The 25,195-nt window shown below is 38.6% G+C and overlaps 1 protein-coding gene and 1 pseudogene across 8 annotated transcripts in view; one reads left to right on the top strand and one right to left on the bottom strand.

Moving 5' to 3' along the window:
- Positions 1 to 1,193: 1,193 nt before the first annotated feature.
- The window catches only part of LOC101696399 (A-kinase anchor protein 17B), a 39,547-nt gene continuing 15,545 nt past the window's right edge, over positions 1,194 to 25,195 (top strand). For 3 of the 8 annotated variants that reach the window (XM_004872154.4, XM_013068291.3, XM_087199894.1), the window contains exons 1-2: positions 1,194 to 1,585; positions 5,920 to 5,981. The gene's annotated coding sequence lies outside the window, so the exon portion shown is untranslated. Of the gene's footprint in view, positions 1,586 to 5,919; positions 5,982 to 11,777; positions 11,874 to 25,195 lie in introns of all 8 variants that reach the window. The other 5 variants (XM_087199895.1, XM_087199896.1, XM_087199893.1 and 2 more) reach the window with 4 other exon arrangements.
- Positions 9,464 to 10,762, bottom strand: LOC101705670 (RNA 2',3'-cyclic phosphatase ANGEL2 pseudogene; annotated as a pseudogene).

A 25,195-nucleotide genomic window follows, 5' to 3' on the forward strand; every position in this document is an offset into this window, starting at 1 on the left:
GTGACCAGTTGGGAGCTTCTTTGACAGTTGGGGTGCAAACAGGAAGAGGGTCTGAGCAAAGGCACTGGTGATAGCAACCAGAGGTGAACATCTTTTTAGGACAGAATGAGCAGCAAAGAGATCTTGACACCAGACAATGGAGTAGAAGACAGCCCTGTCAGAGCAGCCTCGGTGAGAAATACCTGGGGATGAGCTGAGAGCAAGTCTAATAAGTGTTAGTTTTGTGATATGGCTGCCAAGAAAGCAAATGCCATGTAGGGGAGGTCAAGCTGAAAAGTCATCCAGACAGGGGATGTGTCTACCCTGGTCTGCTCTGTACAGAAGGGACTGCACTCTGGGGTGGGGATAAAGAGAAGGACAGACTTAGTCCTCAATGTCTACTTTGAACAGATATATAGGAATTGGCTTCAGTTCCAAGGGGGGCCTTGAATTTATGTCTCTAGAGCAACACAGCCTGAAGGAACAATGAGTCAGAAGAACTGTCTTCAAATTGTTGGACCGCCATGGGGGAGGAGGGGCAAGGGTGGGTTTGCTTGGCCTCAAAGGAGCAGAAGTTATCAGGGGCTCGGTGTCACTCAGCCTCAAGCCAGCGACTCAGGAAGCATCCTGCAGAGCCAATGAGCACCTGGTCCTGGAAATTGTCCATGAGGAAACTGTCCTACGAGGGCAGGGCTCCTGTACATGGGACAAACAACCACAACAAAACAAAAACAAACAAACGACGACCAACACCAGTGTGGGGATGAAGTCAATCGATGATCTTCGATGTTCCTGCTGACCTTGTTATGTGGAGGACCTGACTGAGTGGTGGCCATTTCTCAGCAGTCCTGCCTCAGAGGTGAGGTGAGCAACAGTACCTCTCTCGTTGGCTTTTTAAATACACATTTCCTCCAAGGAAACAGGTTGTGTGTGGATCGGCAGGCCAGGTATGTTGGAGCCTCTGAATCGGTGTCATTTTGTGGGTGCAGAGAGGGGCTAGCCTGGGTAAAGCTTCAGAGTCGTCAGGAGCAACCGCGCACCGGGCTAAGCTTTGGCTCTAGCTTTGCAGCACAAGAGGGGCGGGGTTTCTTGAATGGTTCCTCAGGAGAAAGCGATTGGCACTGGGGAAATCGAAGGGGCGGGACTAGTCCATTGTTGCCATTGGTCCTGCGGGCAAGTCTAGAGATGGCAGCGAGGGGGGTGGAGCCCGCGAGGGGAGGCAATTGGTTTGGCAAGGGCCCACGGAGGGAGCGAGCGGCCGGGCAGGCGAGCCCGCAGCCTGCTGTCCGCATCCCATAGCCCGCAGCCCGCAGCCCGGAGGGGGGCAGGCAGCTGCGGCGAGCTCGCCCGGGCCGCAGCGGGGCGAGGGGTATACTGGGCGTTGGCCCCGGGGCAGGCGCCTGCGTCGCTGACTTGGTTGCGGCAAGGACGCTTCTGCGTTCCGTGCGCTGGATGCGAACCATTCAATAGCTGGCCTCACGGGCAAGAGTCGCGGGAGCTACAGCGGCGGCTGGAGGGAGGCGGCGGCGTCAGTGGCGATGGTGGTGGCAGTCTCTCTATCCCAGAGGAGCCCAGAGTGGAGACGCAACAGCTCCTGAGGCTCCCGGTAAATGTCCTTCGCTCTGCTCGCAGAGAAGGCAGCCACAACCCGCTGTATCTTGGTCGGCTGGCCGCCCTGGCCTAGCGGAGCTGTGAGTGCTTCGCAGACAGGGCCACGCCGGACCCTCTGTGGGGATTGGGGACGGGCTGCGCAGGGGACTTGGGTCTCCCCGCCTACCTCAAAGGAGTTGGGTTTTCCACAGATGCATCTAGGCTCTTCCTTGGGTCCTCTAGCTTCACCCTAGACCTTGCAGCGCTTCCTCCGGCCCTGACACTGCTCTAGACACCTACTCGAGGGCTCTGGCCACTGCTCCCGCGGAGGTCACTGGAGGCATTCCCCTAGGGTAGGTTGGCAGTGACATCCCGCTAATAAGAGCTGAAGATGCCCTCTATTGCTCGATCAGCAAGCCAATGGCTCTGGCTTCGAACCCCCACCCCCCACCCTTTCCTGCAGCATTTATCCAATTAATCATTAGCAGGGTCCGCACCCCCACCCCCACCCATACCCGCCTGTTGACCTGGCCCTTGTCTTCAGGGACTTTTCAAGACTTGAGGTTTCCAGCGCTGGTGGAATAAGACTTGTTTCCAATTTGACCGAGAGAGCAGGGTCACCCACAGGCTTTCTGAGTGTGCAGTCCAGAGCTTGGGTTAGCGTGCAGAGGGGTGAGGGAAAGAAGCAAGATGGGGAACCTATGGGGTAGGGGAAACTGTCATCCCTGCGCTTGGAATCATAGCTTTGGTCCTTGGGACCCGCACCTACTTTTCATTTGATCGCCTGGGTTTTGTGGTCATTACTGGAGGACTTTTGAGTGCTGCTAACTCCAGAGTGGCTTGTAGTGAAAACACTGGCTTCTAGTATGGGGAACTGACGACCCTTTTGGCCTTTTGGTTCTCAGAGATCATGCCTATTGTGCACTAGGTTCTCCTCGCCTCTGATCTAGCTTCATGTTATTGAAATTTAGGCAGCACAATTGGAAGGGCTCAATTTTCATTCTCAGAAAGCCATTCTTTGGCATAATGTAGTTGGGGCCTCTTAAATTCTGTTTTTAAAAATTTACTTTTTAAAGAATATAGCATTGCAACAGTCATATCTTCTATGCTCTTTTTTGGGGGGGGTCCTCTCAAAGCATAGAGTAACTTCCACCAAAGTATTTTTCCTTCAGTTCTTGTTAAGCACAGAGAAAAGTGAGAAGTGGAATAAGCCCGGGGCACTGGTGCCCAGGGGATCCCAGCTACCACACACATCAGAGGATGGATGGGGCTGGCTTGAGGTGGAGTAACATTAAGGGGGCAGAGTCTGCAGAGGCCCCCTTGGCTTCTGTAATGGACCACAGGCATTTCCTTTAGTCCTAGCAAAAGATCACTTTTGGCATGGCTGTTTGTCCACATTCCCCATCACATACTCAAGAAAGAGTGGCCTTTATCTGGCTTCATCTGTCCCCTCCAGCACCAGAAGGAAAAGTGAGGCTTGGGATCTAGGGAAGGTGGAAGTGAGAAACAGGTAGGATACAACATGGTGGTGTGTGTGTGTGGTGGGGGATTATTGCAAACATTGCGGCAGCTCTCTGCCACTGAGACTAACTACATGTTTAGCTTCCCAGAATGTACCCCTGCCTTTGCTAGAGAGAGAGACTTAGGTTTACTTGTCTGAGAGGTGGTATTAGTTGTGCAACTCTGATTCATTGTCCACTTGAGACTATGAATTCTATGTCATATCCAACATACTCCTGGCACTTTAAGAAGCTTCATAGCCAAGGAGTGGGCTGGTGTGGGCTGATGCAGGTCTGATGCTCGGAGCACAGAACAAACATGGGGTGCATGGAATCCAGCAGAGCTTTGGTCAGAAGAGGCAGCATAAAAGTTGTAACACTTATAGAAGAAAAGAAAATTCAATGAAAATTGAGTAGCTGTAATAATAATAAGGGCTCGCATTAATTGAGTTCTTATGGGGGTTTAATACTTTACTGTTATTTCATGTAATGCATCAAAAATCATGTAAAAAAAGAAAAGAAAGGGGAAAATCCTATAATGTAAGCACTATTAGAGATTAGGCATCCCTAATCCAGAACTCTGCAATCCAAAATTCAAAACTTTGGGAGCACTGATGTGAGATCACCCATAGAAAATTCCACACCTGCCAGGTTGCAGTCAAAACAGGTGCATCAAAAATATTGTATACAATTACTTCTAGGCTAATCGGTAAGGTGTGTCTATGAAACATGAATTAATTTTAGATTTAGACTTTGGTCACATCCCAAGACGTCTTTGTATGTATTGTACAAATATTACAAATAAATCCAAGATCTGAAATACCTCTGGTCTCAAACATTTGATAGAAGGGCTACTCACAGTTATCAACTTCTAAAGCTCAAAGAAGTTAAGTAACAAACCCAAGGACATCCCCCTGCCTGGTCAGTGGCAGAGGTAGAATTTAAATTGAGATTTGCTTGGCATGGGACCTTGAGCTTAAAAGCATTTTGCTTTTTACTGTCACAGAAAAGTTTCATATAAAAAAGACCATCCTTGCCAGCCAGATTCCAACACCAGGCAAAGGTAGGTTCAGAGAGCACCATGGGTGGGAATGTTGCCTGTGAAAGGGGAGCCTCTTGCTATAGTTTGTAATTTATTTTCTAAAATATATTTTGTAACAATTTAAGTTTTAAAAAAGGAAAATTTCTCCCCCTACAAAAAAAGAAATTTTCAAAAAAAAAAAAAAAAAAAAAAGGTGAGATGTAATCAAGATGTTGAAGAGTAGGGAGGGAATAATCCGCTGAAGGGATCCACTTCTTTAGAGGAACTCAAGGAGATCTGGCCCAGCTAGAATGAGAGATGGACACAGGAGCGTAATGAGATACAGGGCGGGAGACATGGGCGAGGACTCTGTCTGGGGAGCCCTAAAGAGAACTTGTGATTTGATACAATGAGAAATAGGGGATATTTGGGTCAGGAGTGTATCTCAGTGGCAGAGTGTTTGCCTAGCATGCATGAGGCCCTAAATTCCATTGCTATGATGAAAAAAGAAAATAAAAGAAAAAAATAAGGGATGCTGTGAAATTTTGAGCAAAGAATATGATAGTGATACCACTCATCTGGTGTGACCTACCTGGGTCCCTGAGTCGGTGCCTTTTTCCTCCTTTCTTGAGGACTTTGACCAGCTGTCAGCATATTTAACTTTTGATTTTGAATTTCCTGAACTTTTCTTGACACCAGACCATATGCATGCAGATGAACAGAATTCTGGGTCCAGTGTGTACAAAGAGCAAGCTAGAGGCTCTGGGTCAAATTCAGCCCTAGATGGGTATCTTTAGCCTGCACACTATTGGAAAAAGCAAATTGAATTAGGGGTCGGCATTGGAAAAAGAAGATCTCAAAAACCAGGATTTCCAGCTTCTCTTGAAGTGCTAGAAGGCCTAGGCTATGTTCTCCTGTGGAATAGACTTCTCTAGCTGGGGGTCGAGGGCTCTGCCTCCTCTGCCCAGTCCCCAGCCCCCCATTCCGAGGACCTACCTGGCTCTGTGGGCTCTGGACTCCTGCTTGAGGGAAATGAGCCCCCACGCAGGAAGATGTTAATTCAAGATAAGCTTCTTGCCTTACTGTGTAATTAGGGAATTGTCAGTCTCACAGTAGAACTGTCTGTGTGAAATCAGAATAACCATAACACACAGAGATGCTGTGCCATCAATGTGGAAGAGCTGACTGCTAGGGAGTGAGCATATCTCAGCCTCTTCTGGCCTGGGACTGAAAGCCTGGTGTTCTAGGGCCCCAGAGGACATTTTGTCAGGGCTTGCTATTCTTCATCCTGTACTTGGGCTCAGGCTTTCTTTCTACTGGATACTTTACGAGTACAGGATCTAGTTCAAAATGATAAAATGAATTGAGGGGGACAACTTGGAAATGACTACCTAAAAAATAGCATGTTAATAATATTAATTTGGAAGTCCCTGAAAGAACTCCGTATATTCTAATTGGACAAGTACAAACCACTTCTGTGTTGGCATTTGGGTAGGGAGATCTTCATCGTACAAGTCTGTCTAGGAACTGATGGGCATTTAGCATTGCTGGCCCCTGCTTACCAGATGGTAGTGGCACCCCTCCTTATGCCAGTTATTGTGACAACTACAACTGTTCCTGTGTATGTCCCAATGCTCTTGAAGGGAACAATACTGGCACATTTAAAACCCACAGAGCATATTTCCAGGAATCCTAACATTTATTTCATGTGAAAGAGTGTAAAGGCCATGCTTGTTTATTTGTGGTCCAAAGTATCCTGTATCTCTGATGATATTCATCATTTTCTCCCTCAGATTCCAGTTAATTGTCTTAATTTTTTTCTCTTTCTAGATTGTTTTTTGAGGGTGATTCATCACTGTGGCCCCCAAAGTGTCTAACAGAGCAGGTGCTTGGTAGGTACACTTGAACTCATCTCAGTGTTTACTAATTAATGTTAATAGCTCTAGGAGCCCAAAAGAACATGCAAGTCTGCATTATGATTTCCCTGTTGGTTTTTAGGTGCTAGTATTAGTATTTTTAAATATGGAAGTAATGCCTTTTAAATGTAGTTGTTAAGCAGAGTTTCGGTTTTAGGTAAGATTTAGCCTAAAGTTTTTACTATGTTCTAAGCACTGTTCTGGGCTACGGCAAAATATATACATACTGGTGCAGCACATAGACGCAGTCCCTGTCCTCCTGGAATTTATAGGCTGGGAGGGGAGAAGATGGGCAGACAAAGCAGATTAACAGCCAAGTATGATGATATGCATTTGACAGGCTGTGTTACAGTGAGAATAAAATGGGGTGATGTGCTACTAAGTGGCAGGGGTGCGAGCAGTGCTATTTCAGAGTGTTTAGGGAAAGATTCTCTGAGGAGCCCCATTGACATTCAAGTCAAATCTGAAGCCATGAGAGGGAGCCAGTGTCAATAACCTTGGGGAGAACACTTCAGGCAGATAGAACCATAAGTGCAAAGGCCCTGAGGGATGAACCTGATGCATTTGTGGGGCAGTAAAAAGGCCAGTGTGGGTTGGGTGGAGAGAACAAAGGCAGGAGTTGAGAAGGGGTGAAATGAGTTGAAAGAGGAAAGCAAGGGCCATATTTTGAGGGTAAGCAGTTTGAATTTTCTTCAACCATGATGGGAAGCCATGGAGGCGTTTGAACAGAGGTGTGATATGGTCTAACTTCAGGTTTATTTATTTAGAAAAATTTTGGTGGAGCTGGGGATGGGCCTCACGGCCTCAGGGCCTCAGGCTTGTTAGGCAAGTGCTCTACCAATAAGCAATGCCTCCATTAAGTGTATCATTATGGCTATTGTATAGAGTAGAACTCTCTAGGGACAAGGATAGAAGAATAGAAGAAGTAGTCCAGGTAAGAGATGATGGTGGCTTTGACCTGGGAGGTAGCAGCAGATGGAAATGGATTTGGAATGGTTGGTGAAGGTAGAGTCAAAAATAAAAAACCTAAAACTAGAAATTCCATTTGACTCAGCTATTCCCCTTCTAGGTATCTTTCCAAAAGAGTTAAAGTCATCATATTACAGTGATACATGCATATCCATGTTTATAGCAGCACAATTCATAATTGCTAAATCATGGAAGTGGCCCATATGTCCAACAATAGATGAATGGATTAAAAAATGTGGTATTTATACACAATAGGGTACTACTCTCCCATAAAGAAGGATAAACTTGATTTGTAGGAGAATGAATGCACTTTGAGACCATAATATTAAGTGAAATAAATCAGACACATATATTGCATAGTTTATCTTATATGAGAGCCAAAATATAAGTAAATTAAAGAGCAAAGTAAAAGATAGACAATAGAAAACGGGGAGATAGATCTTTTGCAAAAGGGAAAGGGACCAAGAGATGGAGGGAATGAAGGAGAAGGAGATGAAAAAAGAATGAATATGTATTATATACATGTATCAACTCCCCATGATTAATGTAATCATTATGTACTGCAAACATGTACTAATAAAAATAAAAATTAGAACAAATAAAATAAAGTGATTAATCTGACAAAAAATAGCTTGCTAGAAGATTAGAATCAGAGAGGAAGAGAAGAATAACTCTAGGTTTTTGGCTTGAGCACTGGGATGGATGGTGGTCCTATTTATAGGGATGAGATTCACTGGGTGGGAAGGAGCCGGTGTGCGCTGGGGTCAGGTTTCAGAGATGAAAATTAAGAGCTTTGATGCCCTTGTTAGGCTGGGATGCTGGTGAAACATTCAAGTAGACACACTGAATAGACAGTTAAATGTGAATAAAAGGTTAGCTGGAGCTTCAGCCTATATAAAATTCAATGCAAATTATAGCTGCTTTGAGTTGCCATTTATACTAATAAAGGTAGCAGACATAAAATGATAATGATCCAATGTGAGCAGGGTCACAAGGGAATCAGGCAAGTTAATTCTGCTGATGGCCTGATTAATTGACTTAATGTTTCAGGAAACTGATTTGATAGCATTGGTGAGCCATATAAATTTATTCCTGAGTGTTAATATGGCAGTATCTTCAGAGGAAATAATTTTTTTGGGGGTACTGAAGATCGAACTCGGGACCTTGCACTTGGCAAGGCAGGCACCAGAACCACTGAGCTAAATCCCCAGCCACAGAGGAAATAATTTTTTAGTACAATAATTTATTATATAATTTACCAGTACAAAGTGCAAATGACTTGATGCTCCTGTTTCCCCAACCCCTTGAACTCTCTACCTCTCTTTGTTTTTCTAGTAAAGCAAAGAGTTAAAATCAGGTAGTAGCTAAGTTAAAGAAAGAAAAGGTTTCAAACATGCATATTATCTTGGTGTCCAAAGGTATAGTAAAACCAATATGTCATTACCATTTCTCTCCATCTAAAGCTTGGATAGTAAAACATATAAGATCATAAGAGATACGGTTTCTGCAATTAACCAGATTTGTTTTTCACAGGTAAATACAAAACTCCAGCAGTTACCAACTCTGCTGGTCAAAAAAAGTAAAAGTAAATAGATAATTTAAATAATTACTTTTAGTGGAGCATTAGAAACTTGGGAGAGGGTTACACTAGCCTGTTGGGTTCTGGTCCACAAAATAACACTTCACTTGATAAGCTAAAGCAGAAAGCAATTTTATGAATTCTTACCAAAGTGAAGCACAGAAAATGGGCCTAAATTCACAATATATTCATTAGGTATAAAAATTAGATTTTTACAGAGGTTTTCAGGGATGTTAGTTTGCTAACAATGACTTACACATAATAGTTACTTGCTAATAAATTCACTCAATACAAAGAGACAATCAATGAATTAATTTTCATTTTTCTTTCCCCACTATTAAAAAGGGATATTATATTATCATTACAAATTGATGATGACTATATCTGCTAGCCAGGACATATAAAATTCTGCAAACTACTACTAAAAACTGTGGAAAATCTAGGAACTATATGTAGTTAGTACTATAAGTAAAAACCAAAAAAGTGAGAAATTAAGGATTTAAAAGTATTTGCTGGGCTGGGGATTTAGCTCAGTGGTTCCACTGCCTACCTCACAAGTGCAAGCTCCTGAGTTCAATCCCTGGTACCAAAAAAAAAGTATTTGCTTATTATAATTTTTACTAGATACACTACATTTAAAACCACTGTCAATTTTACTAGAATTAGAGTAAACAATATTTAGACCTCTTTTACAACAAAGAGTATTTAGATCTTAATTGTCAGGAAAATATTTTTCATTATTAAAAAAGAAAATTATTATAAAACTTGTTTTTTCTGATATCCACAGCACAAAAATAAACAACATGCAAGCACTCAACCACTTTACCTCTGTGGAAAAAAAATGTAAATTGGAAAGAAAATTACATATATAGTCAAAGAAGAGTTAGAGCTCAAGTCATAGCCAATAAAGGCAGATGATCTGAAGAGGAATTTTCATTTGGAAGTCCATTAACAGTCTATAAATCTTGTTCTGTAAGAAGTGACACTCTAGCTAGAAGTTTCAAGCCACCAATCAAAGCAACTTCAGCTTCTGGGTGCCCAGCAACATTTTCCTTTTCTGCAGAGTAGAAAATCTAATCCACGGTTAAGGCACCCTGGAAATGACAAGCGGTCACTTTTAGAATTCCAGGGTCAGGAAAGTAATATGAATAAACAGATAACAAGCTGAAATAGTGCTGTAAATTTGAAGATCACTTTTCAGTTGTTGCTAGGACCTTTTTTATCCAGCTGTGTTTATGTCAAGTCACCATCTTTCTTTTCTTTTCTTTTTTTTTTTGGTACCAGGGATTGAACTTGGGTCCTTGCACTTGTGAGGCAGGCGACAGAACCACTGAGCTAAATCCCTGGCCCCTTTCTTTTCTATTTTTGATACTTGCTGTATCTCATACACACAGTCCTTTGGGATATCTAGGTTTGGGGGCCAAGTTGGAATAGGTAAAATTCTTTGTCCTTTTGAAGACCGTTCTTGGCCAGATACCTTTTCTATAGCAAATCCTGCATAATTCAGCTTTCCTTCATTTATGAAACTATGAAGTGGAGAACCTGGAACAGAATTAAAGTCACCACACGTAACGATAGGACAGAAACTACCATCTTTTTGATGAGTGACACTGGGAATCTCTGCCAGTAGCATTGCCAATTAGGTCAGCTTAATATCACCTCAACAGATGTGTATTAGCTACACAGATTGCAGGAGAGGCAGCACAGGGAATTTTGGGATGCAAGAGTAAAACTAACCCAATATTATCTTTGTTCAAGAGAGGAATAGCAGAGTAGTGGAATTTCACTAGGTTCACTGATAAAAGTGAAAATTCGTAATGTTTGAAGCAAATGGCACAGCAATGGGATTCCTTCCTGTCCACATCTTATATTCACAGTGATAGCCCAGTGGTTCCAAACTTGGCCTAATTTCTGGTCCATAATAATTTTCTTGAACTTCTTATAGACAAAGTACATCCTCATCAAAGTGTTCAATTTCTTTCAGAATATTGAGAAACCTTAAACTCCAGAGTAAATCTGGCCACCAGCATTGTCTGTAAAGATGTGAATTATCTTTCAATAAATCTTGTGAAAGTATATTATAGGATATTACTGAAAAGTCAAACTTATTCTCACTGTCTTCACATTTGGAATCAACATTTTTGTGTCCCAGGAGCTTTGTATATTCTTTATTATGGTTACATATATATTCCCAGTTCCTTTTTATCATAGCCTTGGTGTTTTCTTTGTTTTATAAAGGTTCATCTCTCTCAGAGTTCATGATATAACTAGAGAGAAGGATCAAGAGTGTCTGGGTCAAGTAGTCGGGTCTCCAGTTACAGTTTGGAAATAATTCTAGGCTCAAACAAACAAGGGGGTTTCCAACTTCGTGAAAAATGTCTACTACTTAAATATGGGCAAGTGGTACAAGAATAGTGTCCTGGCCACCTCATACAACTAGAAATATGTCTGTTCCAGCAACATCTGTAAATTCTCCTAAGGTGTTGTCCAGTCTCTGCCCAGACTCTTCAGGTGATAGGGAAACACGGGTTACACAGCGCCACACTTCCTCCGCGAGCGTCCAGTTCCCAGGTACAGGGCTCCACCAAAGCCTCTACAGCACGCTCTGCCAGCCTAAATTTAGCGAGATTCCCATCATTCCGAGTCAGGTCTCCCAGCCCAGCTGGAAGGCATACTGGGAACTGTGGTCTGCAGTCTTCAGTCACCACAACAACCGAGCTGCCATCTTGTCGCAGGAGCCAGAGGAAATAATTTTGTAAAAGACCTGTATATATGTTTCTTATAATGTTCTTTTTTATAGTAATAGTCTAGAGTAGTAGTACTCTTTTGGGAAGAGTAGTGCTCTTGCAGAAAAAAGAAATTAAAACACAAATCCCAACGGAGGGGGAATATCTAACCAAATCTGTGGTTATGTTCTATAGAGTTTCCATAAAATTTCTATGAGAGTTTTTTATAGGCATAGAAAGTGAGAAATGTGGGCCAGGGATTTAGCTCAGTGGTTCCGTCGCTTGCCTCGAAAGCGCAAGGGCCCGAGTTTGATCCCTGGTACCAAAACAAACAAACAAACAAAAAAACAGTTGCAAAAAACCATATTGTGATGATATATAGGTACAACTGGGTAAACCTCGTGCTGTTCATACTGAAAATGGTAAATATATAGTTATTTTACATATTTTTAAACCACTCCATCCCCTTTTGACTTTGTGCCTGTTTCTCTTTGGCAGTGTTTTCTGCTTAGAATGCTAAAATACAGGGTTCCCGTGAATTGTGGCCTCTTTGATCTTTCATCCCTTGATTGAATTTTCAGCACAAGGTATCAGGTAATAGCCTATTCTGTGGGACTTGTATTCAAATAAGTTCACCTTGGGATTTTAAAACAAGTGTATTTATTAATTTAATTTCTTCCAAAAGTGGAGTTCACAGAAGCATTAAGGGCATTATAAACAGTGAAGTATAAAGGTTTGATTAGTCCTGTGATAAATGAAAAACATTTAACATCTTAAAATTCTGGTTAGTTGGAATTTTCCTCTTCAAAACCTGTAACCATCTTTTAAAATTTCATGACATTTCCTCTAACTACCTAAAAAGTGTGATATATAGTGTCATAAATAAATATTTTGGGATCAGTTAAATACCAAAATGATAATTATATACTAAAACAGTTTTGTAGTTGAAGTTCTATGACATAGTATTTTTTTAAACTTTTCATAACAAAAATTATTAGAGAATAACCATGGTAAATACACTGTGTATCATGATTTTAAGATTGGGAAATAACTGCTTTCAAAAACTTTTTAGTAGTACAAGCACGGTTCCATGTGAAAGCTGCTTTTCCCCTGTAGGTGGCGACTGGTGGGTAGGAATTTTGCTGGTATTTTCAGACTAGAGAGAGAGAGCTGGTAACTTCATGATATGCATTACCCACAAATATACACTGATTATTTGATGAATGAGGCAAAAGTATGGAAGACTTCCATTGTGAACTTTTTTTTTCATGTGAAGAAGAGAGAACTGTAAGTCTATTATAATGGCATTATGATAAATTAATCCAAGGTATAGAGCAACATTGTTGGTTGGAGGCGTCTGGAGAGAGATGTTTTTCAACAAAATGCTGAAGAAGGGACAAAAGACTAAAAGACTAGTCAGACAGGTCTGCCAACTGCTTTGTCTTTATAATTTTGTTGTTGTTCTTGCTTTGTCTTGTTTTTGTGGTACTGAGGATTGAACCCAAGGCCTTCACATTAAGCTACAAACTCTTGCCCTTCTTTTATTTTTTATTTTGAGGCAGTCTTACTAAGACATTAGGTTGCTCAACTAGGCTTGAACTTGTGATCCTCCAGCCTAGGCTGGGATTACAGGAATATAGTTTTAAAATCACTCCTTCCTTGCTATCATAGGATGATGCCTGTACACACTAACATGGACTTATGTAAATGCATTTACACTGAAAGACCTAACATAAACCTTGTTTTAAAGTTAGTTTATTTTCTTTTAGCCTCAGAAGCACTCAAAGCACTTTGCTTTCACAAACATTATCACATAAAGGAAACCTTAGGATGACATTTTTGACATAGGGAAAAGAAAACAGGAAATTAAGTTGCTCAAAGAGCTGAATTAGCATGAATCCAATTTATTCATTCCAAGATTAGAATTGCTCACATAAACTCTCCTGTACAGCTGAGTTTCCTTGAGTGGTGGTAGAAAAGATTCTCTCTCATAGGACTCTAATATTTCACTGTTGCAAATTTATTATTACTGAGTGGCTGTGGATCTTCAAAAGTCTTGTCTTTTCTGTCCAGAAAGCCCCAGTACTCCTGATAAGCCTTTTCTGGCCATCTTAATGTGAAAATATGGGCTATATTCCTATTATTATAAAACTGAGTGTCTCTCAGTTTTAATGACATGATTTTGAAATTATTCAAAGTTCAGAGCACCTGGTCAGCCCCTGTTTTTAAAATGATGTTTGGCTTAATGATGTACCAGGATGCTTGAACATTTATCAATGGCATCTTAACTAAAGAGCCGTGGAATATTTCTATTTGGTCAAGATTCACTGAGATTCTACATTAGTCTGAAATTTTGCAATTGGCTAAGTGGATTTGACTCAGATAAATATTAACTGACCTGCTGTCTTCTATAAATACGTCGATATAACTTTAAACATCTAAAATGTGTTTTAAATGACTAACTTTAAGGTACAAGAGCCTGGAGGAAAAAGAAAAATGGCAAGGAGCTACTTCAAAGGATTTAGCTCAGTGGTTCCGCTGTCTGCCTCTCAAGCGCAAGGTCCCAAGTTCAATCCCCGGTACCAAAAAAAAAAAAACAAAACAACAAGGTCAAAAGAGACTATTGAGTTGTGCATATTGTTCTGTTTTTTTCTACTGCTGTTTTCAAAATATGCCTCATTCAAATGGACTTGCTAACACCGGGACAGCAAATACTTGAAAGTAAGAAAGAACAAGTAAGAATGAATGGATGGATACTTTGATTCACATACTTTTTACATTTCAAAGAGAATTTGATTTAAAAAATCCTGAGTTGTATCAGAAGAATCTCTCTAATATGTTCTGGATGAAAGAAGGTATGGAATTACTTTGGATGCACATTGTGCAAAACTTACTGAGTTTTCACCACAGGGTTAAGCAACTGTTTTAGGCTTGTGAAAACATCTGCAGTATGTTTCTTTTCACTTAATCTCTTCTTTTACTGTTATTTGGCTAGCTTTGCCACTCGGCATGGAGGCGAGGGAGATAAGGGGGCAGATGGCTAGAGAAAGCAGCTGTGTTCTTTGAGAACCTCCTAGCAATGTTCTGGCATTGGGAGCACGTTAAGTGAAATATTTTAGTAAAGCTATGTATGCAAGATACTGCTAGAATGTGTGTTGCGCAATATTATTGAATAACTATAATTTTTAAGGTTAAAGAAGCTTCCATTGGTCTATGTAAAGGTGTTAAAGAATAAATCATTTCAGTAGTGTTGCTTTTAGTCATAAGGCTGGAGGAAAGATGTGCGCATGTAGGTGGAGAGGTTGAGAAGGTCATGGTAGAACATAATTGAACATGGGAATAGTTAAAAATCTATTAAAATTTGACTTTTTGATAATTTATGAAGGTCATAATTATAGCATCCTTTGCCATCAGAGCTTGGTTTATACTAGGCTCTTAAACCTTTGTTAAATAAATTATGCATATGACAATGTTGAAAATGATGAGAATACTGTTAATGAATTTTACCATTATTATCAACTGAAGCACCAAAGCTTATTAAAAGGAAAATTAAGGGCCGGGGATTTAGTTCAGTGCTTTCGCTGCCTGCTGCACAAGCGCAAGGACCCGAGTTCAATCCCCGGTACCAAAAAAAAAAAGGAAAATTAGAGAAGTTGAGGGTGTAGCTCTGTTGTGGGGCACTTGCCTTTCGTGCCAGAGTGGATTTTCAGCACCACAAGAAAAAAAAGGGAAAATTTGAGAACAAATTAGATTGGTCTGAAGAATTGATTTTAAACCTATTAGCCTAATAACTTGATCTAACTTAGTGTGATTCTACCTGTTTCAGTAGATGTATTTTGATTGATATATAATCTGCCATAGAGTATGTAATTTACAATAGATTACATGCTTGAATGTGTTGTTTGGTTTAAACAAGTCTAACAAGGTGAAAATACAAACCTTTTTAGACCTATTTTCAGGAGCAAAGTAGGACCCTTTAGCTAGATACAGCTTTAACTAGATAAGGATTGGCACATTAAGCTTGAAATTGAGAAAGTATTCTGGTTTAGAAGAAAGTTCTTGTTAATATTTAGTATTGTATGAGTGTTTCCCAGAATTATCTATTTTGTTATGTTACAAAACAAGTGAGTTATAACTGAAACCTTTTGCATCCAGATCAGTGGTTGCTGAAGTCTGGGAAAGAATTACAAAGGGGCACAAGATATTTGGGAGGATGATGGGTATTTTCACTATCTTGATCATGGTGATGGCTTTATAGGTGTGTATACACATGTCAGAACTTAACAAATGTACAGTTTTTTCCTTGCCATACTAGGGATTGAATCCAGAGCCTTCCACTGAGATACATCCCATCTCTCTCCTTTTTTAAAAGTTTGAAACAGGTTCTAGCTAAATCACTAAATTGCCCAGGCTAGGCTTGAACTTGTAATCCTCCTGCTTCAGCCTTCCCAAGTGCTGTGATTATATGTGTGCACCACCACACCTAGCTAAAATGTATAATTTTGATACATGTGCAGTTTACAGTGGACCCTTGAGTTATGACTGGGTTGACATATATGAACAAGGAGTTAGGACCGGAATTTTAGTTTTGACCTAAGAACAGAGTCTTGAGTTACGACCCGAATGCTGATCACTTGGGCTTCCAGATGGCCTCAGATACAGATTTAACCCTTAATGAGTTCTGGAAGGAACATTACAACACCCTTTCCTATGTGGAGTTAATTGAGAAATCCTGGGCCAGTGTCTCTCTAAGGACACTGAGATCTGCCTCTATACAGGAGAGAGATTTTGAAGGCCATGTAGAGGAGCCTGAGCCTTTAGTTGACCAACTTCAGTTACAACCAGCCCTAACGAATTGAGTTCCTAAGTCAAGAGTCTACTGTATTTTAACAAATATCATTTATTATTTATCAATAATAGTATGTTTCCATAAAACAGTTTTAAAAAGTAAGTTCTGCAACCTGTGATGTAGCCAATATTTCAGTTGCCAAGTGATCTTTTGTTTCTCCAAGTCTTAATCTCCTAGACTTCAGTCATGATTTGTTTATGGTGTCAGATACCTATTGGCATTTATAGTGATAGAAGACAGAGGGGTATCTTTGGTGTGGGAAGGGGTGGCCATTGTATTAAGCTCTTTTTACCTTTTTCTCGACAAGTTTGTGTCAGGAGTTGCAACTGCTTTCTTTTAGTAGCTTGTTATTATGTATTTCTACTTTTTAATTAAAAATTTTTAAAACAAAATTACTGCAGGCTTATTATAAACATTCAGAACTTAAAGCAATGAGAAGAGTACAAGCTGTGTGTGGTGGCACACACTTGTAATCCCAACACTTGCGGAGCTGAGGCAGGAGGATCATGGCGAGTTCAAGGCCAGCCTGGGCTACAATAGTGAGTTCAAGGCCAGCCTGAACTACATAGTGAGACCCTGTCTCAAAAAACCAAAAAGAAAAAAAAAGTGTGCAAAGTGAAAAAGGAAAGTACTCTTGTACTTCCAATCCACTTCCTAGGGAAAATATTGTTAAAAATTTGATGTACGTCTTTTCAGACTGTATAGATATATGTATGTATGCAGTCATATGTGTTTATATAATGATTATCATTTTATTAGTACATGTTTGCAGTACATGCAGTTTATCATCATCTTGGGGAATAAGTACATGTACATAATACAGCTTTATTCTTTTTTTAATCTCCTTCCCCTTCCCTCCTGCCTTCCTCCCTCCTTCTCTAAACCCCCTTTTCCCATTTTCATTCCTGTTGATACTGTTAATCTTATCTCATGTTTATAACATATAATATTTACACTCATTGAGGTTATTAGGTTCTTGTACATGGTGTATCTTTATTCTACTTATTTCCCCTTCTCCTCCCACTCTCCTCTCATCCACATTCTCTTGGACCCCTTCCAATTTGCAAGATATCTATCCCCTTGTGTTTTTCTATCCATCCTTTGTTGTGCTCTTTGTACATTGCTTTACTCAAATAAGAGATAATATACTGTATTTAAGCTCGTGAATCTGATTAGTTTCACTCAACATTATATTTTCCAGGTGCATTCCTTTTCCTGTAAATGTCTCAAATTTGTCCTTTTTATAGCCGAGTAATAAGTATTCCATTATATATAGATACCACATTTTCTTTATCCAATCATCCATTGATGAGTATACAGGCTGCTTCTAGAATTTAGCTATTATGAATTGTGCTGCTATAAAACATTTATATGCATGTGTCACTGTAGTATGATATCTTTAGCTCTTTGGGGAAGATACCTAGAAGGGGAATAGTTGGGTCATATGGAATTTATAATTTTACTTCTTTGAGGAATTTCCATACCGATTTCTATAATGGTTATACTAGTTTACCTTCCCATCAACAGTGTAGGGGTTTCCTATTTCACTGCAGTCACACCAGTATTTGTTACTGCCAGAGATCCCTGCAGTTAGGTTCCAGTACCCAGTAAGATGCAGGCCTGAAAAAAAGATAGAACTAGGAGAGAGAAAGCAGAGTTCCAGGATGACCAATGCCAGTGCAACCGACAAACCCTGGCCAGTCCTGGGCACTGACTTTTATTGGCAATCAATTGGGGCAAAGGCAAGCTCTGTGCAGTTTCTATGGAAATTAATGTAAACAAGGCTCATAAAGGACAAGACAAAGCATTCTCAAATTAGGAACAGAATAGGCAAAATATATGGTCGTAATTAGAAAATTGTGGTTTTAGTTGTGGGAACGGAATTTGGGTGCAAGTTATTCTGACCTCCACACATAGGCTTTGGCCAGACTCACTTCTCAAAATAAGCCAATTGTGAGGTTAACTCTTTATAGCCTACTTTGGGCATAGTCAATATTATGGTCCTCTGTAGCTACTTTCTTTATTTCTTAATGATTGCCACTCTCTCTGGTGTAAGATGAGGTCTTAGTGTTTTGATTTGCATTTCTCTAATGGCTAGGGGTGGTGAGCATTTTTTCATATAGTTTTTGGCCATTTGCATTTCTTCCCCTGAGAAATGTCTGTTTATTTCACTTGCCCAGTCTTTTATTTTAGGTGGTCTCATTTTTTTTGAGTTCTTTATATATTCTAGATATTAGTCTGCTGTCTGAGGAATAGCTGACAAAAATATTTTTCCGATCTATAAGTTGTCTCTTCATTCTAGTCTTCATTCTACTAATCGATTCCTTTGCTGTGCAGAAGCTTTTTAATTTGATGTAATCCCATTTGTTGATTCTTGCTGTTATTTCTTGGTGCAATTGTGGTTCTGTTTAGGAAATCCTTTCCTATGTCTGTGTCTTCAAGTGCTCTACTTATTTTATCTTCTAGTACAGTAGATTCAGTGTTTTTGTTTTAATGTTTAGATCTTTGATCCATTTTGATTTTAGTTTGGTACATGGTGAGATATAGGTCCTGTTTCAATCTTCTACAAAAATACACCCAGTTTTCCCAGCACCATTTGTTGAATAGACTATCTTTTCTGTAACATATGCTTTCGGCTTCTTTGTCAAAGATCAAATAGCCGAATGTGTTTGGGGAATGTTTCTATATCCTCTACTCTGTTCCATTGATCCACATGTCTGTTTTTGTTCTAGTACCTTGCCATTTTTATTACTATTGCTTTGTACTATACCTTGAGGTCAAGTAATGTAATGGCTGTTGCTTTGCTCTTGTTGCCCAAAATTGCTTTCGCTATTCTAGGTCTCTTTAGATTCCATATGTATTTTAGGATTTTTTTCTATGTCTGTGAAGTATGCTGTTGATATTTGAATTGGGATTGCATTGAATCTGTATAAGAGTTTTGAGAGCATGGCTATTTTCGACAATATTTATTCTGCCTATCTAGGAGCAGGGGACATCATTGTTTTCTGATATTTTCTTCAATCTCCTTTTTCAGAATACTATAATTTTCTTTGTAGCAGTCTTTCTCTTCCTTGGTTAGGTTAATACCCAAGTATTTCATTTTTCTAGATGCTAACACGAATGGTATTGTTTTCATAATTTCCTTCTTGTTTAGTTCATTATTAGTGTACAAAAATGCTATTGATTATTGTGTGTTGATTTTGTATCCTGCTACATTGCTGAAGTTGGTTATTAATTCTAAGAGCTTTTTGGTGGAATTCCTTAGGTCTTCTATGTAGAGTATCATGCCACCTGCAAATAATGATAACTTGAGTTCTTCCTTTCTTATATGTATCTCTTTTATTTCTTTCTCTTGTCTGATTGCTCTGGCTAATATTTCAAATATTATGTGGAATAGAAGTGGTGATAGTGGGCATCCTTTCTTGTTCCTGCTTTTAGAGGGAGTGCTTTCAGTTTTTCTCCATTTAATACGATGTTGACTGTTGGTTTGTCAGGTTCAAGTATGCTTCTTCTATACCTATTTTCTTCAGGGTTCTTGTCATGAAAAGATGTTAGATTTTGTTGAAAGCCTTTTCTGCATCTATTGATATGATCATGTGGTTTTTTACCTTGCTTCTTTTTATGTGATGTATTACACTTTGATTTGGGTATGTTGAACCATCCTTTCATCTCGGTGAAACTTACTTGGTCATGATGTATAATCTTTTTGATGTTGAGCTGAATCCTGTTAGCTAATATCTTATTGAGAATTTTTGCATCTATATTCATTAAGGAGATTGGACTGTAGTTTTCTTTTTTAGTTGGGTCTTCATCCAGTTTTGGAATAAGAGTGATGCTGGCTTCCATAAATGAAGTTAGAAGCACTCTATCCCTTTCAATTTCTTTGAAGAGGAGAGTAACTTGAGGAGTATAACTGATATAACATTCTTAAAGATTTTGTAGAATTCAGAAGTGAATCCATCAGGTCCTGGGCTTTTGTTTTAGTTAGTAGATGCTTTATTATTGTCTCAATTTCATTGCTTTTTATGGGATTGTTCAGTAGTTTTGTATCTTCTTGGGTTAGCTTTGGTATTTGTGTGAGTCTAGGAATTTGTGTATTTCTTCAAAATTTTCCAATTTATTAGAATATAATTTTTATAATAGTTTCTGTCTTCTGGATTTTGATGATGTTGGCTGTGATTTTACCTTTTTCATTTCTAATTGCATTAATGTCTTTCCTCTCTTTCTTCTGGTAAATTTGCCTAAGGGTTTATCTATTTTGTTTATTCTTTTGAAGAACCAGCTCTTCAATTCTTTGATTCATGTATTGCTTTTTTAGTCTTGATTTTGTTGATTTCTATTCTAATCTTTACGATTTCTCTTCTTAGTTTTGGTTTGAGCCTAGATTGTTTTTGTTTCTTGAATGTCTTAAGGTTCCTCATAAGGTTATTTATTTGACTTGCTCTGTTTTCTAATGTAAGATTGCTTGCAATGAACTCCCTTTTAGAATTCCTCTCATAGTGTCCCAGAGGTTCTGGTGAGTTGTACAGGCATTGTCATTAATTTCCAGAAATTTTAAAATTTCTTCCTTTATTTCTTCTTTGACCCATTGGTTGTTGAGGAGTGTGTTATCCAAGTTTTCCATAGGGTTGGGGATTTAGCTCAGTCGCACCATGCCTGCCTGGCAAGCTCAAGGTCCTGAGTTCAATCCCCGGTACCAAAAAAAATTCTACTGTCATGGATTTCTAATTTCATTGCACAATGGTCTAATAGTACACATGGAGTGATTTTGATTCTTTTTGTGTTTATTTAAGCAGGCTTTGTGGAATAGTATGTGATCTATTTTGGAGAAAGTACCATATGTTGCATAAAAGAATGTATATTCTGTTGTAGTAGGGTGGAATACTCTGTAGATAGCTATTAAGTTCAAGTGTTCAAGAGTATGAATCAGCTCTGATATTTCTTTACCAATTATTTTGTTTAGTTAATCTGTCATTTTGCAAAGGTGAGGTGTTAAGGTCCTCCATTATGATTGTGTTAGTGTTTATTTGATCTTTTATGTTCAGCAGTATTTGCTTTATAAAGATAGTACAGTATTGGTGCATATATATTTATAAGTGTTATATTTTGTTGGATTGTTTCCTTAACTAGTATGTAGTGACTTTCTTTGTCTCTTCTAATCAGCTTTAGCTTGAAGTTTATCATGCCTGAAATTAAAATTGATACCCTTGCTTGTTTTAGGGGTGCTGGTACATGAAATATTGTTTTCCAACCTTTGATGTTTAGTCTATGAATATATTTTTGGATTAGATGAGTTTCTTGAATGCATCAGACTATTGGATTCCATTTTTTGATACAATTTTCCAAGCTGTGTCTTTTATGCAGTCACACATGTGTTTATATTGTTTTTCTGACTTTTTATATTGGTTTTTCAAGATAGTATCATATTATACACTGTTATTTTGCAACTGGCTTTTAATTTTTTCCTCTTAAAAAGTACAATAGGCATCCTTCCTTGTCAGCAAGTACAGATCTATGTAAAAGGCACCATGCTAGTTGGCAATGCCATTCCTGTGGCATTGGAGCCATGACATGTAAAAACCCTTCTACTTGGTACATACTAGGCCCTCAATATGTTTTCACAATAAGATTTGAAAATATAACCCTGGAATATATTCCTGGAAAGTAATTTAAAATGCAATATTCATAAACATTTAATTTTAAGATCTAAAACTTGTTGTTGGGCATGATAGCACATGCCTATGATCCCACCATTCTGGGAGACCGAGGCAGGAGGATCAGTCTCAAGCCCAGACTGCGGAATTTAGCAGCTTAGCAAAACCCTGTCTCAAAATAAAAAGGTAAGGAAAGGCTGAAGATGTAGCACAGTACAAAGGCCCTGCTTTCAATCCCCAGCCCCACAAAAAAAGGAAAAATAAAATTGAAAGTTTGTGAGTAATTGGAGAACGTAGAGAACATATGTCTCAGTGTGTTGCTGTTGTCGTTGGAATACAGGAGTTTGAGTTCTGAAGACTTGACTTTAAAGGGGGCCATTTAAAAATTTTAAACATAGCCGGGTGTGGTGGCACATGCTTGTAATCCCAGCAGTTGGGAGGCTGAGGCAGGAAGAAGATTGCTTTGAGTTCAAGGCCAGCCTGTAAGACCCTGTCTCAAAAAAATGTTTTAATGACAGTAATTATGTATATTTATGGGATGTACTGTGGCATTCCAGTACATGAATACAGTGTGTAATGATCAGATCAGGGTAACTGACATTTCCATTGCCTCCAACATTTATTGTTTCTTAGTGTTGGGAACATTCAAAACCCTCTCTACCAGTTATTTTGAAATATACAATTAATTGCTATCAACCATAGTGACTGTACTGTGCTATAGAGCATTAGGAGTTATTTCTCCTATCCAATTGAACCTCTGTACCAGTTAAACATCCTCTCTTCATACCCTCTACCGCTCTTACCTTCACAGACTTTGGTAGCCACTATTCTACCCTCTACTTCTATGAGCTCAGCCTTTTTAGATTCCACATGTGAGTGAGACCATGCAGTACTTGTCTTTCTGTGCTTGACTTGTTTCACTTAACAATGATTTCCAATTCTCTCCATGTTGTCACAAAAGACAAAAATTAATATTTTAAGGCTGAATTATATTACATTGTTTATATACTACATTTTCTTTACCCACTTATTTATCAATGGGCACCTATGTTGACACCATATATGGGCTATTGCGAATAGTACTGCAGTAAACATAGAAATTTAGATGTCTCTTTGACATACTGATTTCATTTCCTTTGGATTCATACCCAGTATGGGATTTCTGTATCATATGATAGTTCTGTTTCTAGTTTTTAAAATAACCTCCATACTCTTTTGCCAAGACTAATGCCCCAAAGTGTTTTCTCTCTGTTTTCTTCTAGTAGCTTCATAGTTTCAGGTCTTATATTTAAGCTTCTGGTTCACTTTGAATTGATTTTTTGTATATGATGAGATATAGGGGTCTAGTTTCATTCTTCTCCATACACATACGTACTTTTTCCATCACCAGTTATTGAAGAGACTGTCCTTTTTCTGATGTATCTTCTTGGTGCTTTTACCAACTAGCTATAAATACATGGATTAATTTCTGAGTTCTTTATTCTGTTCCATTGGTCTATATGTCCATTTTTATTCCAGTACCATATTTTAGTTACTACAGCTTTGTGGTATAAAGTCAGATATTGTGATGCCTCCACATTATTCTTTTGTTCAGTACTGCTTTGGTTCAGTCTTTTGTGGTTCCATACAAATTTAGGAGTTATTTTCTGTTTCTATGAATAATATTACTAATATTTTTATAAATATTGCATTGAATCTATAGATCACTTTGAATAATATGGACATCTCAACAATACTAATTCTTTCAATCTATGGACATGAGATGTTTCTTTTTTTCTTCATTTTCTTTCATCAGTGTTTTATAGTTTTCATTCTAGAGTTCTTTCATTTCTCTGGTTAGATTTATGCATAGATAGCTTTTGTAGCTATTGTAAATGGGATTGCTTTCTTGATTTCTTTTTCAGCTAATCAATTATTGTTGTATAGAAATGCTACTAAGTTTTGCATGTTGATCTTGTGTCCTGAAACTTTACTCAATTCATTTCAGTTCAAACTGTTTTTTTGGTGGAATCTTTAGTTTTTCTACATATAATATCATGTTGTCTATGAACAGGGATAATTTGACTTCCTCTTTTCCTACTTGGATGCCCTTTATTTCTTTCCCTTGCTTAATTGCTTTGGCTAGGACTTTCAGAGGCCATTGTTTGATGTTCAGCAATTAAATTTTCTTGGGAAAATCAGTTTATTCTTGATAGTTGTCTGTTTTATCCAACAGTTTTGATTGTAGATAATTTTTGATAATTTCTAAATATCAGATCTATGATAAAAGACGTTTGAAATTGGCCTCCATCCAGGCTGTTTAGAAGAATGTAACCAAAGCTTTGAAGTCAGTCTAAGAGAAGCAATGTTTGAAACAAAGGCTGTATCATTGGAATGAATGGGGAGCTTGATAAGCCTGAGTATTTTACAGTGACTATATTTTGGGTGTATTTTTAAAGCAAAATTTAGTAGTACATTTGTATTTGAATTTTCATCATCTGGCCGTGTACAATTTGGGTCTAAATCTCCATAAAGTTGGCATTAAATGAGAAACTTCGGTTACATGGAGTCCAAGTATATCCACTCTTTAAAAAAAATCTTTATTGAGAAGTGCTATTTAAATGAAACACACAGAAGATAAAATCCTTCATTCCCAGCTTTAGTGATCTTATTCACCTTGGGACAGCATGAAAGAGGTCATTAATAGGGAGTGCTAACAAATACTTGTGTTTTGGGATTTTTTTTCCAGTCCCAAAGTAGAGGGCAAATTCACTGTGTCACTCATTAGAAATGGTTGTCTCCTCTTAAACTTGACAAATTAAAGTCAACAGAATGGAAGGCCAAGAGTAGATATTTCCATTTAAGACTTGGAAATTAATCTGGACAGAGGATGCTAAATCAAGCATATGGATTAGAAGTATCAATTGGGTGTCCATTCATTAATGTTATACATGTGTATTACCTTTTCCCTGATTCTATATAACCTCTACCAGGTTGTTTTAAATGAAACTTGACATTTGAGATCGATTGTGCAATAGATTGAAGATTTAGAATCTTGACATTTCAATGTATGGGCAATCCATTTAATTTTACTAAATCTATCTTAAAATACCTACTCACAGGATGCTTCATAAATAAAATGAGATAAAGTAAGACCACTATTACTAAAAAATAACAGTCATAGCTTATGTTTATTGTGAAATTCCTAAGTACATCACCTATACTCATTAATTTAATTCTCCTGCAAATCCTATTGTCTCTAAGGAAACTGAGATATAGTATATTGGACCCTTTTGAAAACTCTCAAACACATTAAACAAATATTTTTAAATAAATATATTTTATTATTAACAGACTTTATATTTTAGTGAAGTTTTAGGTTCATAGGGCAGAAGGTATAGAGCAGTGGGGGTGAATCTATTGCACGTGTGCTA

The sequence above is a fragment of the Heterocephalus glaber genome, unplaced genomic scaffold (genome assembly GCF_053883595.1).
Source record: "Heterocephalus glaber isolate CG9 unplaced genomic scaffold, H.glaber_assembly_v1.0 deba00001730, whole genome shotgun sequence".
Lineage (NCBI taxonomy): Eukaryota > Metazoa > Chordata > Mammalia > Rodentia > Bathyergidae > Heterocephalus > Heterocephalus glaber.